The sequence below is a fragment of the Tympanuchus pallidicinctus genome, unplaced genomic scaffold (assembly GCF_026119805.1).
Source record: "Tympanuchus pallidicinctus isolate F22 unplaced genomic scaffold, pur_lepc_1.0 scaffold1, whole genome shotgun sequence".
NCBI lineage: Eukaryota > Metazoa > Chordata > Aves > Galliformes > Phasianidae > Tympanuchus > Tympanuchus pallidicinctus.
In genome coordinates, this window is record NW_026294618.1 from 58,473,681 (window position 1) to 58,490,491 (window position 16,811).

Below are 16,811 nucleotides of genomic sequence, written 5' to 3' on the forward strand. Positions count from 1 at the left end.
ACACAATATCTAACTCTGTTTTTCATCTCTAGGAGAGGTCAGAAGAAATGCCAGCCCAATAAGTAGCACATCAGCTTTAAAAGGCCTACCTCAACTCCCTGCTCCAACGCTGCCCTAAGTCAAATGCTTCACAGGAACTCAGCAGTTGAATTTCAGCAAGTGCCTCCAACAGAGTAACATCCTCACTGCAACATCTAAATATTCCAAAGCAACTGCAGCCCTGGGAATCAAAACGGGGAGGCAGCTCTTATAGAGTAGCAGAGAGTCCTTTATGAGGTCTGAGGAGCTTTTCTCCTGCTTAGGGATGTGGCAGCACCTCAGGTCCTGATCCAGCCCTGGAACACACTACAATCCGTGGGCAGAGAACATTTTTTCCTTCAGTTTCCCCTAGGACTTTTTTTGCAGAATAAATAATTTGATCTAAGGTAACATTTCAGATCTCACATTTTGGTGAAGAAAAGCCAAAGCATGCTGATTAAAAGTCTCATTAAAAGATTTTGTGATGACTAATATGTCACATGGAGAGATAACTCACTTTCTGCTTCAGAAGTATGGTTTGGGACAAGCTGTTCTTCACAGAGCCCATACTGCAGGGAAAGGATTTAATTAATACCGTGTCCACAGTAATTGGCTATGTGCGTTAAATCACGTGAATTTTACGTGACAAATCCTGCTATACGCTGCCCCATGAATTCATATACTCATACCAAATACAGGAATCGTTATGTGAAAAATTCTGCAATCTGGAATATGAAAGCCTCATGCGGAAAGACATTCTGCCTCACAGCGGGTTTGCAATCTGTTAGGGCTCAGGCTGGCACTGACGCAGTAGTTACTCAACTGAATTTAACATTTGGGAAGGCAGTAACGCACATGGTCAGACTGAAGCAGGAAAGGACAGAAACAAGTCTGGCAGAAAGCAAAACACCAGGCATAAAGGTAAAAACAGGGTATAACTTTGGTCCTGCCTTGTTGATCTAAGGTTCTATCTGGTAAGTACATCCTGAAGAGAAAGGACACAACATGCACTGACTGCACCTTGAGAAGGTACAACATATGGCATGATCAAACTAATTTTATTGTCTACACTTTGTAACCTAGATGAGGTGAAATCCAAAAGTCTTGTCTTGTAAGATAAGAAAGCATGGCTTTCTCTACTGCCTTATGTAAGAACCTCTAGGTTCTTATGTAAGAACCTAGAGTTCTAGAACAAGAGTTTTAGAACAATTACTAAAACATAAATGACAAACACTCCTTTACTGCTCATGACAAAGTGATAAGGAGGAGATCACTGTTCAATCTTAAAGGAAAGTTAAAGGAAAGCTATTTCAGAGCACAGGTCTTTTGGGCGCTCCGATTTGGGAAAAACTTCTGCACAGACACTTGATCAAGCCTCAAACTACTTAAGTTGGGCAATAAAGGTATAGTAAGTGCTGTTAGCACAGTCCATAATCTAAAAAGTGCAGTCTGTAATCTAAAAAGAGTATGCTGGGGGTACTCATTTCTTCTGCTTTTATTCACTAAACATTATTCGTTCTGACAGAACTATTTGGTTGACTGGACGAGGGGTGGAATTACTCTGGTTGATTTCATATTTCAAGTCATCCTCCAAAGCCTGGGAATTTTTATGGGGTTTGCCTGCGGCAAATCTCAAGAATGAAGATTGGCAGCTGAAAACATTTGTTTTTTCAAGGACTTACCTGAATGCCAAAGAACGCTGATTCTGAAGGCAGCCCAGGACGTCCTGGGCTGTGCTTGAGAAGGGGAAGAGCTGAGGAACCTGTGCATGGTCTACAAGTGCTGCTTGCATCTCTGCAACTAAGCAAATCACATGGGAGCCTAAAGCCAGTGGTGGGGCTACTGCTATAAACAATCCCTGGTCTGGCAATGCACCTATTTGCTTTTCCTCAGGAAACAACAGGGAAAATAAGACAAAAATCAGGTTTGATATGGAGATCAAAAGGCGTATAATGAGTAATTGGATAGGGAAGCCCACTACCACACACATCACAGATGCCAAGATCTTAGCAGGAAGTGAAAGCATCAGATGTTTCTAAGAAACAACAGAAACACCTGAAGACTTTTATTACAACCATCCTGGATGTTACAGAATGGCTGGAAAGAGTCAGGCTTCACATCTTAGGCCTATTCTTCCCAGCAGAGCACATTTCTTCTCTGCCTTGTGGCAGGATATCATGCATTTTCCCTCCGGCCATTGCAAACTGATGTCACTGACCTAAACAGATCGATGACCTGATAATCGCTGTGGTTCTCTTGTTGTAATTTGTAATTCAGCCAACTGCTGGAACTTGGTCTGACTTCCTATTTTTATTAATTGCAGAGAGACAACTCAGTCTGATTACAAGTATCCTTATTACTTTAATAAGCAAATAAAGAAATAAACCAGTTCCGGGAGCCTTCTTATGTAAAACCAGACCTGATTGACTTAATCTAAGTCATTTATTAGGACTCTACAGATGCCACCACTCCTATTCTCAGGGAGATTAAATCAGAGCAAATAAATATGTAAATTAAGTTTATTTTGAGCAGAATTGATCTATTAGCTATTGCTTAGGGGAAGAAAACTGCTCTCCATCAAAACTACTGAACAGCTCTTGCACTCATACTAGTGAAAGAGATAAATAAAAGCTTTTTTGTGAGTGCTTAACTTAGAACAGTTCTTTGCTCTTTCTTATCCTTTTTGCTTGAAGAGAAAATAGACGTATATAAAAAAATAGACGTGAACAGCCAATGCTTCAAAATGAAATAAAATTTACTGAACTGTCAACATCTTTTCTTGTTGGTGTGGGCACTGGGAGAACGGCTGCAAGCCAAGCAGCTACAGCTGGTCCTCATTCCCTCTGTCTATTGCAGGCATCTACTGCTGTCAGCCAGTTTCTTTTCATAAGAAATTCACTTAAGGGAAAACAAAACAATAAAATAACACCTTTTCTCCACAAAAGACTAGAGATGAAACTGAAAGTGGCAACGTAGAAAATCAGCATTTGGGTTTCAAAATGAGTATGATGGACTGAAAAAAAAACAAATTTACAACTTGACAGTCTTCCCCTGAAAAGTGTTGCAATTTTAGCCAACAAGAAGATATCTGAATCATCTTGAAATGTGGTTTGCACGTGTGACGGAAGATGTGCAAAAATAAGACTATTTAAGGATATAGACCTACGTACTATGCAGAAACATGGAAACCTACTGGCCTGTACACTCTTGGGAGGTCAAAGAAAAGATCTAGAAGGCTAATAACAAGGGTAGCTCCAGCACAGGCAAACATTCAGCTCTGGATAACTGTGAAGTTGTTGTGGAAGTACATTTGCCTTTCTTCCCTTTCCTATCTGGTAAGGACAGCCCTAGCACTAGGACAATACCACTTTATCACTGCTTCTCAGGTCCCTCAGCACTCAGGTTTGCCAGACAGTAGCGAATGTGCCAACAATGAGATATACTCGGGCCACAACCCAGATACGGAAAGCCAGAATATTCCCTCTTCTCTTCCAACCCTATGTGCTACTTAAAAAGGACTGGTCTGGATTTTGGCTTGCACAGTAAGTGCTTTGGACTACCCCAGCAATGCTGCAAGGCTCTAAGGCTGGTGTCATTGCAAGGTTTCTACACTGGAAAACAAATTTCCAATAACAATGTCACCACGTGGTATCTGCACTGTGTTCCCCTTGGATGAGGATGCCTGGATCCTTGCACTTGGCCAGCTCTTTTCTGCTGCACTGGATTTCTGAAGCTAAGCCTGGGCAGCAGAAATATAAATGGCACCTAATTTTTTCACAGAGCAGCAGTGTGCAGCTGTCTCTGGGTGGGGTATCACAGAGTCTGAAGTAACTTTCACACAATTTCCCCCTAGATCTGCATTGTCCATCTCTTGCTTTCTAGAGTGAGCAATAAGGATTCCATAGAACTGTTCCAAGATATGGACAGTGGTAGCAACATTCCTCAGAAAGCTATATGCCTCTTATGTCTTCGAAAGGCAGCTGGGAGACAGACATGCCTCAGCATTTCAACATCTTGGCACGTTTGCATCCCTGCGCAGCTCTCAGCAATTTGAAAGACAGAGACTGAAGCCAATAGACCTGCTGATTTACTCCCAGGTCTTTTGAACCTGGACAGCATGTGTGTCTGCAAATTCTGGTAGAGTCGAGTGTAAAATCAGGTGATTTGGCAGATGCTCATGCCAGAAGCACCAAAAAGCACTGCCTGGAAAAGTCTGTGAGAGCCAGAGGTTCTGAGTTCTGTTCCTAGACTGTGAAGCTGACTATTCTCCCTCCTGCAAGTGATTGATCTTTTATGGACTATCAACACGTCCAAGAATTACAGAGGATCTGAGAACTAGAATTTGTGAACCATTAGACGTTATTCTCCTGATAATATCATTAGATCTCTGTATAGCTTCTAACATATCATGGCTTAAGTCACCACAAAGTTTCCTTCAGCAGTGCACCATTGGAAATGCACTGTACTTAGGCAATATAATGCCACTTTGCATTAATAAAATAAATACAGACTGAAGTGCATCATCCTCTTATTTTCCCTCCTTATGGGATGTCACAAGAGTAAACCTCTCCTGGAATGAAGGCACCTTAATGCCTGACTATAATTCAGTAAAAAACAATTGATCTGCGATGACTCTAATTCTATATATGAGTACACATAAACCACAGCACAGCACATATTATTCCGTCAACCTGGGGCACCTGGGAACTGTAGAATATGATAAACCTGAACCCTAGAATACACAACTTTTAAACTGCTGGTAGTGATTTTCACTGCAGTAAGCAATTTTAGTGAAAATACTCAACCCTTCACCAGGGAGAGGAGGAAAGCAAGAAGCAACATTTCATGTATGAGGAAAGAGAAGATTAAGCTAAATTACTTTCCTGTCTGGGAACTGTGTCTGTTTTGTAACACAGTGTTATTTCCCAGAATGAACCCAGGCAGTTTGTTGAGCATCTGGTACAGTAAACATGATGACTATAAACAACTTGCTTGAGATCACGCACCAAGTCCCTGATTCAGCTTCCGAAATCCCACGACTTAGTCACCATGGGTAAGCATACATGGCACACTTACCCCAGATGACTGGCTCTGCTGACTGAGCACCAAGATCAGTTCAGCCACAATTACTGTGCTGATGCACCTTAAAATGTCCACACTTATAAAACAAACAAGTCCTTAGTTCTACTGTTCTGGTTTCACATGCAGGCTTTCACTTCTTTCTAATCATACAAAGAAACAACCTAAAATCACGAAGGGCAGGGTGTACATGAAGCATCACATTTCCACAGAAATGGCCTTTTTTCCTTTTATGTTTCATACTTCACATATTCTTTCCTGTGCAGTCTATAGCTTCAGCCAAGTGGCTGGTCCAGAGATCTGCTCTTCTAAGATTAAGTTATACTGAATTTCTGACCTTCACCTCCATCTCTGCTGAGATTCCACTGTTTTAGAAGCACTTTTCTGCCAAGTTGAACCAAAGTCTGACTTGTACTCTAGGTTGGTCTTAACTTTCACACTTCTTTCTTCCTCTGCAACCATTTCTAATCCCGTCAATTCATTTGAAAATAATAATTGAAATTATTTTGGAAAAGAGTGAAGTGATGGAAACATAGGGTAAGTCCTGCTTACTCTGTGCGCTGTGTAAGCGGAATTCATGTCTAAAATTGAAGCAGACTCTGTGGATCCAAACAGTTTTTGCACAAACATCCTCAAATGCAGAACTGTGTACAAATAACCTCCTTACCCACATTTAGAACAGCTGTTAGTGAATCCCTGAAGAAATACATTTCTCCTTTTCTCATGTCCCTCCTCTCCTCTTCTTGTTCCCCATCATCCCTCCTACAGATTTCCATTTCTTTGTGAAATGAGGATTGAAATTCATGTTACCGACACTGAATGAGTGGTCAGACTGTCACACAAAATGCCTCACAGAAGTATCCCCTCTCCAAAGCACAGGAACTATCAGGAACACAATACAACATATCCAACTCTGAAGCCTTTCTAAGAACTGAGGTTATCTGACAGATCTGTGCCAGTGTAACATCTCTTCTGTCACCGTGCAGTACTACCTAAGGCAAGACCTATCCAACCACTGCCAACAGACTCTCAAGAGTGTTGGAGACAAGTCCTCCACAGTACCTGCACCAGAGCAAGGAGTATTGTACTGTGAGTTCATTGCAACTGCATGATGATGATAACGAGATTTCTTTCTGAAGAATCATGCCAGTTATCGTATGAATTTTGATAGAGTTGGTGGCCGCCACCAACAGTATCACAATGCCATGCACTGAAATTAAGTCATTAAAAATTTCCATCACCTCACCAGTGCTTTTGGTCAGCACAGTGTGACCTAATTACTTGTTCACCTTTTCTTCACTTCAAAAGCTGTTTGGAAGCATTGGAAATAAAATTCAGTAAGATGTTCCTATTCTTCTTGAATATGTTCTGTGAAGGAATTTCCCAAGCCCCATCATCTTCCCTTGAACAGCAAGTACAGTAATTCCTTTTTTACAGAGCAGCCTGAAGTGTCTCATGGTACGAGAGAAGAAAACAGTTCAAATTTGCTAGGCACAAGTTCTTCAGCAAGGAAAATAGGCCTTCAAGTAGTTATGAGAACAGGGAGTGTTCTAAAGGAGTAACATAGGCCTCTGCTGTATGGACTGGAGAAGTCATTACACACAGTATAAACTAAATCAGGTATTACAGAAACAGGTATTTGTATCTGTTGAAATGTGAAGACTGGCTAGATTATTTCAAGGTCCCTTCTAGCAATACTACTTAAAGACCTTTCCCTCAATTAACACTTTCGGGCAATATCCTACTGCAGAACTGCTATAACCTACTGCAAAACTAATGTTGGTTTAATTTCTTTACCAGGCCGCACATCTCTAATTTACTTGCTCACAGTGAAAATCAGAGTGACAGAACAACAAAAACCACCCTTACATAACACATTTCATTGTAGAGCTAAACCCAGAGCGTGCGATGTGGGTTGAATTATAACAAATGGACCCTATTTTGAGAGTGGGAAGCTTCAAGCAGGAAAATCAGGTAATTCCCCCAAAGACACAAAAGCTTCTCACTTTTTTGGAAATAACAAAAGACAAATCAGAACTCCAAATCTCACATTTTACTGAAGGCAACACTAAAACAAGAAATAAGAGAAGATATTAAAATGTAATCTGCTTACCAGCTCATGCGTGCATCCATCTAACACTTGTAGCAGGGCACGGATTCTACCTTTTAAGAATTTAACTTGGCATCAATGTAAACGTATTCCAACTGTTCTTGTAAAACCTTAACCCGAGGCAACTATGATTCACATCTTCGCAGATACAGCAGTGGAGAGGTCATGTAAAGTTTCTAATTGCTAATCTTACCTAAATCTTGTCTGATTAAGTCACTGGAACTAAACATGTTAGTTTCCAATATCTCTTACATACAATGGGTAAGATTAAATTGCCTAACCAATTTTGCAGTGTAAAAGAAAAACCAAAAGATTTTCAGAAGACCTTGGCACCAGACAAAATTTAATCTTTTTGAAATGCTATTATTATTTTTTTTAAGACTTACGAATGATTACAAACTCCTTCCTATTCACTGAATAGCTGCCATATACTAGCAACTCAAAAACAATTCTTCTAATTTCATTTTGTTTTTTTAAACAAGAACAATAATTCCTCTGTTATTGTAATTTAGTCAAGACATGCTTTTGGGGTTGTAACACTTGCCAAGAGAAGATAAAATACTTTCCTCCTGGAAAAAACAAAAACAAAACAAAACAAAACAAAAACAAAAACAAACCCTGCTCTGGAAGGGACTGTAGCTCATTTTTAATTCCCTACTGTTGTAAAAACAGTTATGAATAGTAGCAGTGAGTTTTCTGTGGTCTCTTACTTCTCAATTTGCCTAGAATACATTTTGCAGAACTGCTTAGGTCAGATGCTGACAAAGTTGATTATTTGCCTTTGAATGGCAAATATATTGAATTCTCTGGGAAGCACCCATTTGGAGAACAAGGTCTCTGAGTCAGAGATAGAGACTACAGGCATGCACAAGCATTGTGAGAACCCACTTCACAGAGTGGTTTTCCACTGAACAGCCTGACTAAAAACTGTAGTAGAGACTTCCTGTATCACTACAAGTGGGCGTATTAACTGCCTGGGAACACTCCTTTTAAAGGTGATGGCAGCTATTAATTATAAACCAGTAAATAAACATCTACATAAGCAAATGGAGTACCAGGCCTCCTGGGTGACACAATAAACACACACTGGTTTGTAGTAAAGATATTTTCAACATATTTTTTACAGGAAAAGAACCAATACATCTTCTCCAATACTGAACCAGCACTCCATTGAAAGCAGCAGTTATTCTAGAAGAAGATAAAAACTTCACGTTTCTTTTTTTTCCTATCCAGTAAGCTTTACATGCTTCAGCATAATGGTATAAACACTGTTCTCCTCTTCTAGTTCTTGGTGCTCTACTCCAGGTATTATTGAACATAGAACCAGTGATAGAAGGAAAAACTTACAAGTGATAGATTTGCTACAAGACTGGATGAATAATTTCTTTTTGTGTATGTGTTCACTCAGGCATTAAGAATTCACTGAATTATAGAACACACAACCTGAATTCATCCCTTTTGGAAAGACAGGTACTGAATCATTCATAGGATGAGTCGTCCACCAAACCACTTACAGGAACTAAGCTGCTATCTTGAAGCTTTCAGCGGACTTTCCAGTCAATGCAAGGAATTATTCAAGATCAAGCTAAGGCAGATTGGAGAGCTGCAGAAGTACAAGAGCAGCTCCTTTTCATGGAAAATTTTCTTAAGAGCAGAAAAGAAAGGTAGATATCAGCATTAGCTGCATATGGCTGAAATACCACGCTACTGCATGGAAAGGAAAGGAAAGCATAAAGCAAAACTGATTGCTCAGACGTTTTTCTAAGGAAAAATCAACTTACACAATCATGCTGAAGTCGTGTATGTGTGTGAGAGTGCAGCGTTGTAGTAATAACCTTGTGGATCCTGAAAGCCAAAAGTGTAGAGCCTGGTACCCAGAATACAACAACCCCCAGCCATAACATAGGAAGCAGCATCAGAAGGCTGTGGGAGGCTGCCACACTGCTGATGGAGAAGAATCATTAAAAATATCCATTTCTCTGTTGAGAAACGGATAGGCCTTGAAGTGAGGACAAATATTCTCCCCATCAGCAAGCTCAGACTCAAGATGGGTGTGTTTTCAGTTTAGGAAGCAATTACAAATGCTAACTGAAGTGTTGTGACAAGTGACAAAGGTGAGCCTGGCCAGAGAAAATGACTATTTAAAATAACACATAAACGTATAGCAGCTCTTTTCCCACCTGAATTTCTTTGAAATTCCTACAATTGTGGGAAACCTTTGTTTGGTTCATGCATTACAAGAAAGTTAAAATTTATCTGCTCACGTTGTCCTAAATGTAACTGTATCTTTGCTATACCTATAAATTCTTCTGTTTGCTAAGGAAATTGTAACAAAGACCTACAAGTGCTGGGGGAAAAAAAAAAAAGCATACAATGCAAGCATGTACATTCCTGTGAAATAGGAAATGTGACATCTCCACCCCAGCTGAAGGCTACAGATGTCATACTCTCTGACTCTAAAACCACACTTAGAACTGATTCCTCCTCTAGAGATGCAATTAGAAATCAAAAGAGGAACTTGTCTAAACGTTGCTTAGAAGAAGCTTCCTAGTAGAGCACCTGCTCCCATTGACATCAAGAAGCAAAGCAGGACAGAGAAACATTGGGAAATGGTCACTGCCACCTAGAAGAAAATGCACGACAACTCACAGAGCTAACTGTGCAACTCAGGTGATGCAGAAGAAACCTGAAAACATTTCCCGCTCCTCTAGTGCAGAACTGACTGATCATACTGTCCATTAGAAAAAGATTTATCATTGAAATTAATGAAGAAAAACACTGCCTGACTCTGTGAGGACAGGACAGTACCTCAGACCTACAGCGTGGCAATGCCTTTGGTTTCTTTTATATTTTCATTCTGTAAGGTAATCTGGGAAAAGCCAGCTTCAGAAAAAGCAAGAAAAGTTCCCTTATGTTTTGAGACTGGTTACTTATTTCAGTACAACATTCTGAATATGAACAAGCATATGTAATGTGAATGTGCATGCACCGATAACTAATAATGTGAACAGCATGCTGGGTCAACAGCTAACCAGGAGCAAAAGATAAAGTGCTAACAAGACAGAATTTTTGAGGGCTATCTGCCTGCTTAGTTTGCACAGTCGTTGTGAATCATAAAACGGGCTCCACGCAGCAACTTCTCTTCTTTTCCCTATAACATATATGCGATGTGTCTGTCATGCACTGGTGCTACTCACCATTTGCTGGGTATCTCGATAAAATGATACTAAAGGCTTGCATGCTAGTTCCTTAAACTTACGTTGTTTTGCATTCCCACTAACAGTAGTAACCACAAACAAGTATCAGATGAATGAATATGACAGTGCTCGTGTGAGATCAAATCAAATCTAAGATATGGAATGATTCTGTTTTCCTGAGTGTAATCTAATGTTATTTCCCTACAGTCAATGAGAGAAATGCATATCCTTAAGACATTTTCTGTACCTATTCTCATCAGCATCTTGTGCCTCTGTTATGTCAAAACATACTTTTGTAAAATTCTGCAGGATGCTACCATCACTGCAGCCAGTGGAAACATGTAGGAAGCAAATGCAATTAGACTCAATGTCTGGATGCAGTTCTCAGACATCAGGTTACCAATTTTTATGTCAAGAATACAAGATCATAGCAACTGACTGTTAAGTAAATTGGAGTGGATAAGAGAGGAATAAACTTGCCATAGGTTTGACACAACGTTTGGACTATTAGAATAATATATGCTTTAATCTCTGCAGAGGCATTTACCATTACCATTTAAAAATACAAATTTTTTTACAAAGCCTTTTAAATAGTAAAATCTGGAATCTGGAGCAGGTCCTCTCCTAACATCTGCACTCATTCTATTGTTATCGTGCAATAACGACTTGTGATGCAAGTACTTTTTTTTTTTTTTTTCCTCCCACCAATTTGATATTATAAACTGGATTTAGGACAATTAAATAACCAAGAAAACATGGTATGATATGTTACAAAATATCTACTTAGGAATGGAAGAGGATTCTAATCTTTGATACGAGAAAAATTATTCAAAAGTCAGAATGTTAGAAACAGCTGCTTGTCAAGGAGCTACGGAAAATCAGCATTTAGCCTTGTTTCCTTCTTAAAGGGTAACTATAATAAAGATTGACATTATCAATATGAAAATGACCATAGGAACATAGGAATCTGAGATACAGAATAAAGAGCATGTAAGAATAAAACCGCTGTTCACTTTGGTAGAGAGTTTATAAACATGAGGTAAATCAACTTTCTACATGGGTAGAAAGTAATAGGAGAAGAGGGAATGGTTTTAGGCTAAAGGAAAGGAGACTTAGATTAGATGTCAGGGGGAAGTTGTTTACCGAGGGAGTGGTGAGGTGCTGGAACAGGCTGCCCAGAGAAGTTATGGATGTCCCATCCATGGACATGTTCAAGGCCACATTGGATGGGGCCCTGGGCTTGGTCTAGTGTTAGACATGGAGGTTGGTGGCCCTGCCTGTGGCAGAGGGGCTGGAGCTTGATGCCAAACAATATTTTTAACATGTTGAATTTACACTCTTTTCCCAATTGTGTATGGTCTGGGAGAGTATTTGGTACTTTTGAAATGAGCTAAAGATAGGCTCTAACACTTACCACATCACAGATCACCTGGCCAAGCTGTTTTTAAAACAGTCCCTTTGTGCCCTTTTGTATTTGTAACACGTAACTTCCATGCAGGTAACTGCCAGCAGTAGTTACCAGCTTCAGGTTTGAGGAGATCTAAACTACAGTGAGGTTAAACTTAGTTTTCCCTAATTTTCAGAAGAAGTAATGATTCTCAACTCTGGAAAGGCACACGGTACACCAAGTGGTACTGGCATTCATATTTTTAGCCAGTGGAACTGACCTGAGCATGTCCCGCAATGCAAAATATCTCCATGCAACAGAACTGTTTGGTTTGTAAACCATAAAAAGTTAACCTAGATTGTGATCTTAATCTATATTTTCCTATCTTTAAATATGTCCAGTGCTTTAAGCTTCCCAGCAATTATGAATGGACCACAGTTCTTATGTTTACAAATGTGTACAAATTTCTTACATTTTCAAAGCAGAAATAGGGAAAATACAGTAGCAGGGAAGGGATTGAGAGCAGATCAATTATTCAACTTTTTTCACGTTGCCTTCCTACAGTTTCTTTCTCTCAAAGTCTGACCTTAATTCTCTCACATTTTTCTTTCCAGAATGTTTTTAAAGGCATTTCTAATAAAAACATTTTAATATCAGTGAGCATTTTTTAAATTTTGTTCAGATAACACTGAGGAAATTGCCCTTTTTTTCCCCATTTTCTCTTCTCCCTTTTGTTTTTTTTTTCCATGCTTACAGATAATTCCCTTTTCCCTCTGTCACCTGCTAATCTTCTCTGTTCTGCTTTCCCTCAGCCGTCTCCCTTTCATCTTCTTATTCCTGTACCCTCTGACCTACCTCAGAAGCAGCTTTTATTTTCTCTTTGTAGCATCCAAAATTTTTTCTACACTTCACCCTGCACTGTTAGTGGTGAGCAGTCACATTACGTAGTTCAGTGTTAACAGACAGTAGCCTCCTGTTGACAGAGCTGAACTGCTGCATCAACTTGGACTGAATGGAGATTTGCACAGGTTTAAATAGCTCTGAACCCATCTTTGGAAATTCCAGGCACTGTGCTTAGCCAGATGTCAAACTGCAAGGTCCTTGCAGGCAGGCAATCACAGCTGGTATGCACTGACCCTGATGGATCTTGAAAAATAAGACAACACCAGTTTAAACAAACTACACCTATAACCTAAACAAACTGAAACATGCTCCATTCATACCTGTGGCTTATTCTGAACACACCTGAAAATATACTCTGCTTCATTTCACTTTGGCTGAGAAAAACGTCATTTGGGCAGCAACTGAACTTTAAAACAAAGAGTCAGGCTGAACATGCTACGCTCATGCTCCTCTGAGAACCACTGGTAACAAGGGGATGAGGAACAACAAATACATAATGATATGTCATGCAAAAAGTTTACACCAGAAAAGAACCAAAGGAAGGGTCAGATCCCTCCAAACGTTGCTGAATTCTTCAAGCTGTACTGATCTTGGGAACTAAAAGACAAACAGAAGCTCAGTTTCATTCATTTTGTATTTTGAACATTAGACAATGATTTACTTACTAAGAAATACTATACCCACTACGTATGAGGGCTGCTCCAAAAGTAATGCATCCTGTTTTATTATATCAGCCTAAGACTTCGGGGGCAGATGCTAAAGATATGGCAGTAGAGTTTGAACCTTTCCACCAATGTCCCATTACATGCTGTTGTTATATGAAAGGTGGTAGCAGAGAGGCAGTTTGACAGATGATGTCTGACGTGGAAGTGCAGATGAAGCAAAGGTGTGTCACTGAATTCCTCCGTGTGGTAAAAATGGCACCCACTGATATTCACTGATGCTTCCTAAACCTTGATGGAGACCAAACAGTGGGATGTAAGCAGAGTGAGGTGGTGAGTAGTGTGGTGCATTTCAGCAGTGGTGACAGTGGGTCACAAACATTGGTGCAGATTGCATGCCATGCTCATAACAACCTCTTGGTCATACCTGGCAAAAATGCATAGCTCATGGTTCAATAATAGCTTTGTAGCTAAGATTTTGCTCTATAAAAATTGTTATTGAACTCTTTGTATCTGTTGTAGTTTCCACAAAATAAAGAGGAGGCATTAGTTTCATAGAACCACAGAATCATTTGAGTTGGAAGGGAACTTTAAATGTCATCTAGTTCAACTCCCCTGCAATGAACAGGGATACCCACAGCTAGATCAGGTTGCTCAGAACCTCTCCAGCCTGACCTTGAATGTCTCCAGGCACTGAGCATCTGTGGCAACCTGTTCCAGTGCTTCATGACCCTCAGCGTAAAAAACTTCTCCCTGATGTCCAATCTCAATCTCCTCTTTTAGTTTGAAACCATTTTCCCTGTCCTATCACAACAGACCCTGCTGAAGAGTCTTTTTCTTTCTTTTTTAATGCCTCCCTTTAGATACTGAAGGCTGCTGTCAGGTCTTCCCAGAATCTTCTCTTCTTCAGGCCAAACAACTCCAGCTCTCTTAGCCTGTCCTTGCAGGGAAGGTGTTCCATCCCGTGGATTCTCACTGTGCCGTTCCTCTGGATGCGCTCCCACAGGTCCATGTTTCCTCTGTACTGAGGACGACACATCTGGATGAAGCATTCTAGGTCAGGTCTCACCAGCAAGAAGGGCAGGATCAGCTCCCTGGCCTTGCTGGCCACACTTTTTTTCCATGGCTTAGGATAAAGTTGGCTTTCTGGCCTGTGAGGGTACATTGCTGGATCATATCCAGCCTGCCATCCATCAGTACTCCCAAGTCCTTTTTGCTAGGGTTGATTCAAAATGACCTATGTATATTTAAACAAATACGAAGTCTCCACAGCATAAGAAGTTGGTATTCTTCCTTGTAGCATATGCTCCCACACAGGTCTTCGGTTTATGAGATCAGTTTTCTTTTTCTAGGATCATTCACTAAATTAAAAGCGAAGCAGCTGATCTTCCATCTAGAAAACTAATGTCACTGAGTGTATTAACCACTTTATATAGACATAAACCTGCATCAATAACTTCATATGCAAATACATCTGCCTGCACCTTCTATTAACAAGAAGAGATGAAAAGCTGATTAAGGGATGCACTAACATACAAAAATACAATAAAAAATGACATTTATTACATTACTGGCAAACTGGTATGAATATATAAAACTCCTTCTTAAAACAGAAATCTCTTTGAGAAATCACAAGAATAAAGAGCCTTTAAGAACACTTCATGAAGCACAACTTCATTCTCCATATGCTCTATAGCTATCTAGGAGGAAAAAAAAAACATGTTATTTAAAGAAAAACAAATTAGAATAAATAGTTTTTATCAGATAAACCAACCAGTTTCTACACATTCAAAGATTTCAGATTTATGGAAAAATGAATACTTTTTGAAAATATTGACTTTCACTGAGGTCACATTTATAATTCATGTGAACATTAGAACTATTTAATATTATTATAGCAATTGTCAAACAAAAACAGAAATGAAGAATCCCCCTGTGATATTGACCAGGACTATTATTTTGAATATCTAGTGTGAACATTCAATAATCAGAGTTCATAAAAAATAAAACAACAAAAAGATCTGTAGAATGATGAGTAGATGAGTAGTTACTTTGCTGACTCACTCCTGATGTACACTCAAGTTCCAAGTATGGGAGCTCCCACAGCTGATACGCGCTGAGATAGAGGTGAGGAGAATGGCCCCAAAATCCTTTCAGAGGCACACTTCGATCAACCTGCTGCTAAATCATTGTCTGCTGTCAGTCAAAGACTGCAAGTACCACGCCACTTGGGTTAATAGACTTAATTCCAAAATCTTCCAGCAGATGTCCTCACAAGGCAATTGTGTCAGAGAGGTTAGAGACGTTGCCATTCAAAAAGACCAAGATGAATAGGAAGACAAAAGGTTGTAATAGGGTGAATAAACGTATCTAGACAGACAAATCATTATTTAAATTACTCTGAAGTACCAAACAAAAAAAAAAAACCAAAGAAACAAAAAGAGAATGCTAAAAACATAAGGCTGTTATCTTAGAAACTAAACAGTCGTGAGCAAAAACATCACTAGAACTTCTGTTCCAGTGTTGTTAGCTTGTTCTTATTCCTCAGTTATAACCAAAGAAATAATGTTTGAAAAACATGGTGAAAAACATGGTGAAAAGTTTCACAGGAAAAGCAGCATAAATATGCTAATACTACTGCTCTTTTTCCTGTTGTTTCATGTTAAAACCAACACAGACTTTGTTGTGTGCTCAGAGCTGATGAGCTGCTTTCTGCACTATTCCCCGGTGGCAATGACATACAAATGTTGTGACAAAGCTGGTATTCTTGGAAACATTGAAAAGAATAATTTGCTAGAAACAGAGATCACCATCATTGATGAGTGGAAAGTGGAAATTAAATATAACATGTGATGAATATTTGACTTGTCCTTCTGTATCATGGGCATCCATAGTTGACAGACGCTACGAGATGATGATTCAGTCAAGTACTGTTCTACAAACTCAAAGCTGGGATTCTTTAGCCAGGCCAACAAGGCAAGCATCTCCAACACTCATTCCATCATCTCCTTTAATTCAGATGCTCATGGCTTCATACATGAGAAGCCACATCAGCGAAAGGTGAAATCAAGACAATGAGCGTCATGACTCATTTTCAAGAGCATACACAGAAATAAGTGTAGATACTTGAGGATTACTGGAAGACCAATCAACAGAAACAATTCAGCCACTGTAGTTTGGCTTGTAGAAAGAACTTGAGACTGTCCTGCTTCAGAAATGTGGTGGGAAGTTGGCTAAAATAGCTGGCTCACACTTCTCTGCTAGAGGTCCGCTGGTGGACCTCCTACTGCAGTACAGTCAGAAGATGTTGATATGTTCCACTTGCTGAACTATGCAAAGTTAGCACAATTAATTATACAAACAGATTGCTTGTGAATTTTTAAAGGAATAGAGTTTCTGTCAATATCTTTGTTTGATACTTCAATAGCATGGGTGGTTGGTTTTCTGCAGGCTCA

At 39.6% G+C, this 16,811-nt stretch overlaps 1 protein-coding gene across 1 annotated transcript in view; it reads right to left on the reverse strand.

Moving 5' to 3' along the window:
- ZDHHC14 (zinc finger DHHC-type palmitoyltransferase 14) overlaps positions 1–16,811 on the reverse strand; it is a 156,909-nt gene that overhangs the window by 4,678 nt on the left and 135,420 nt on the right. The window lies entirely within an intron of this gene.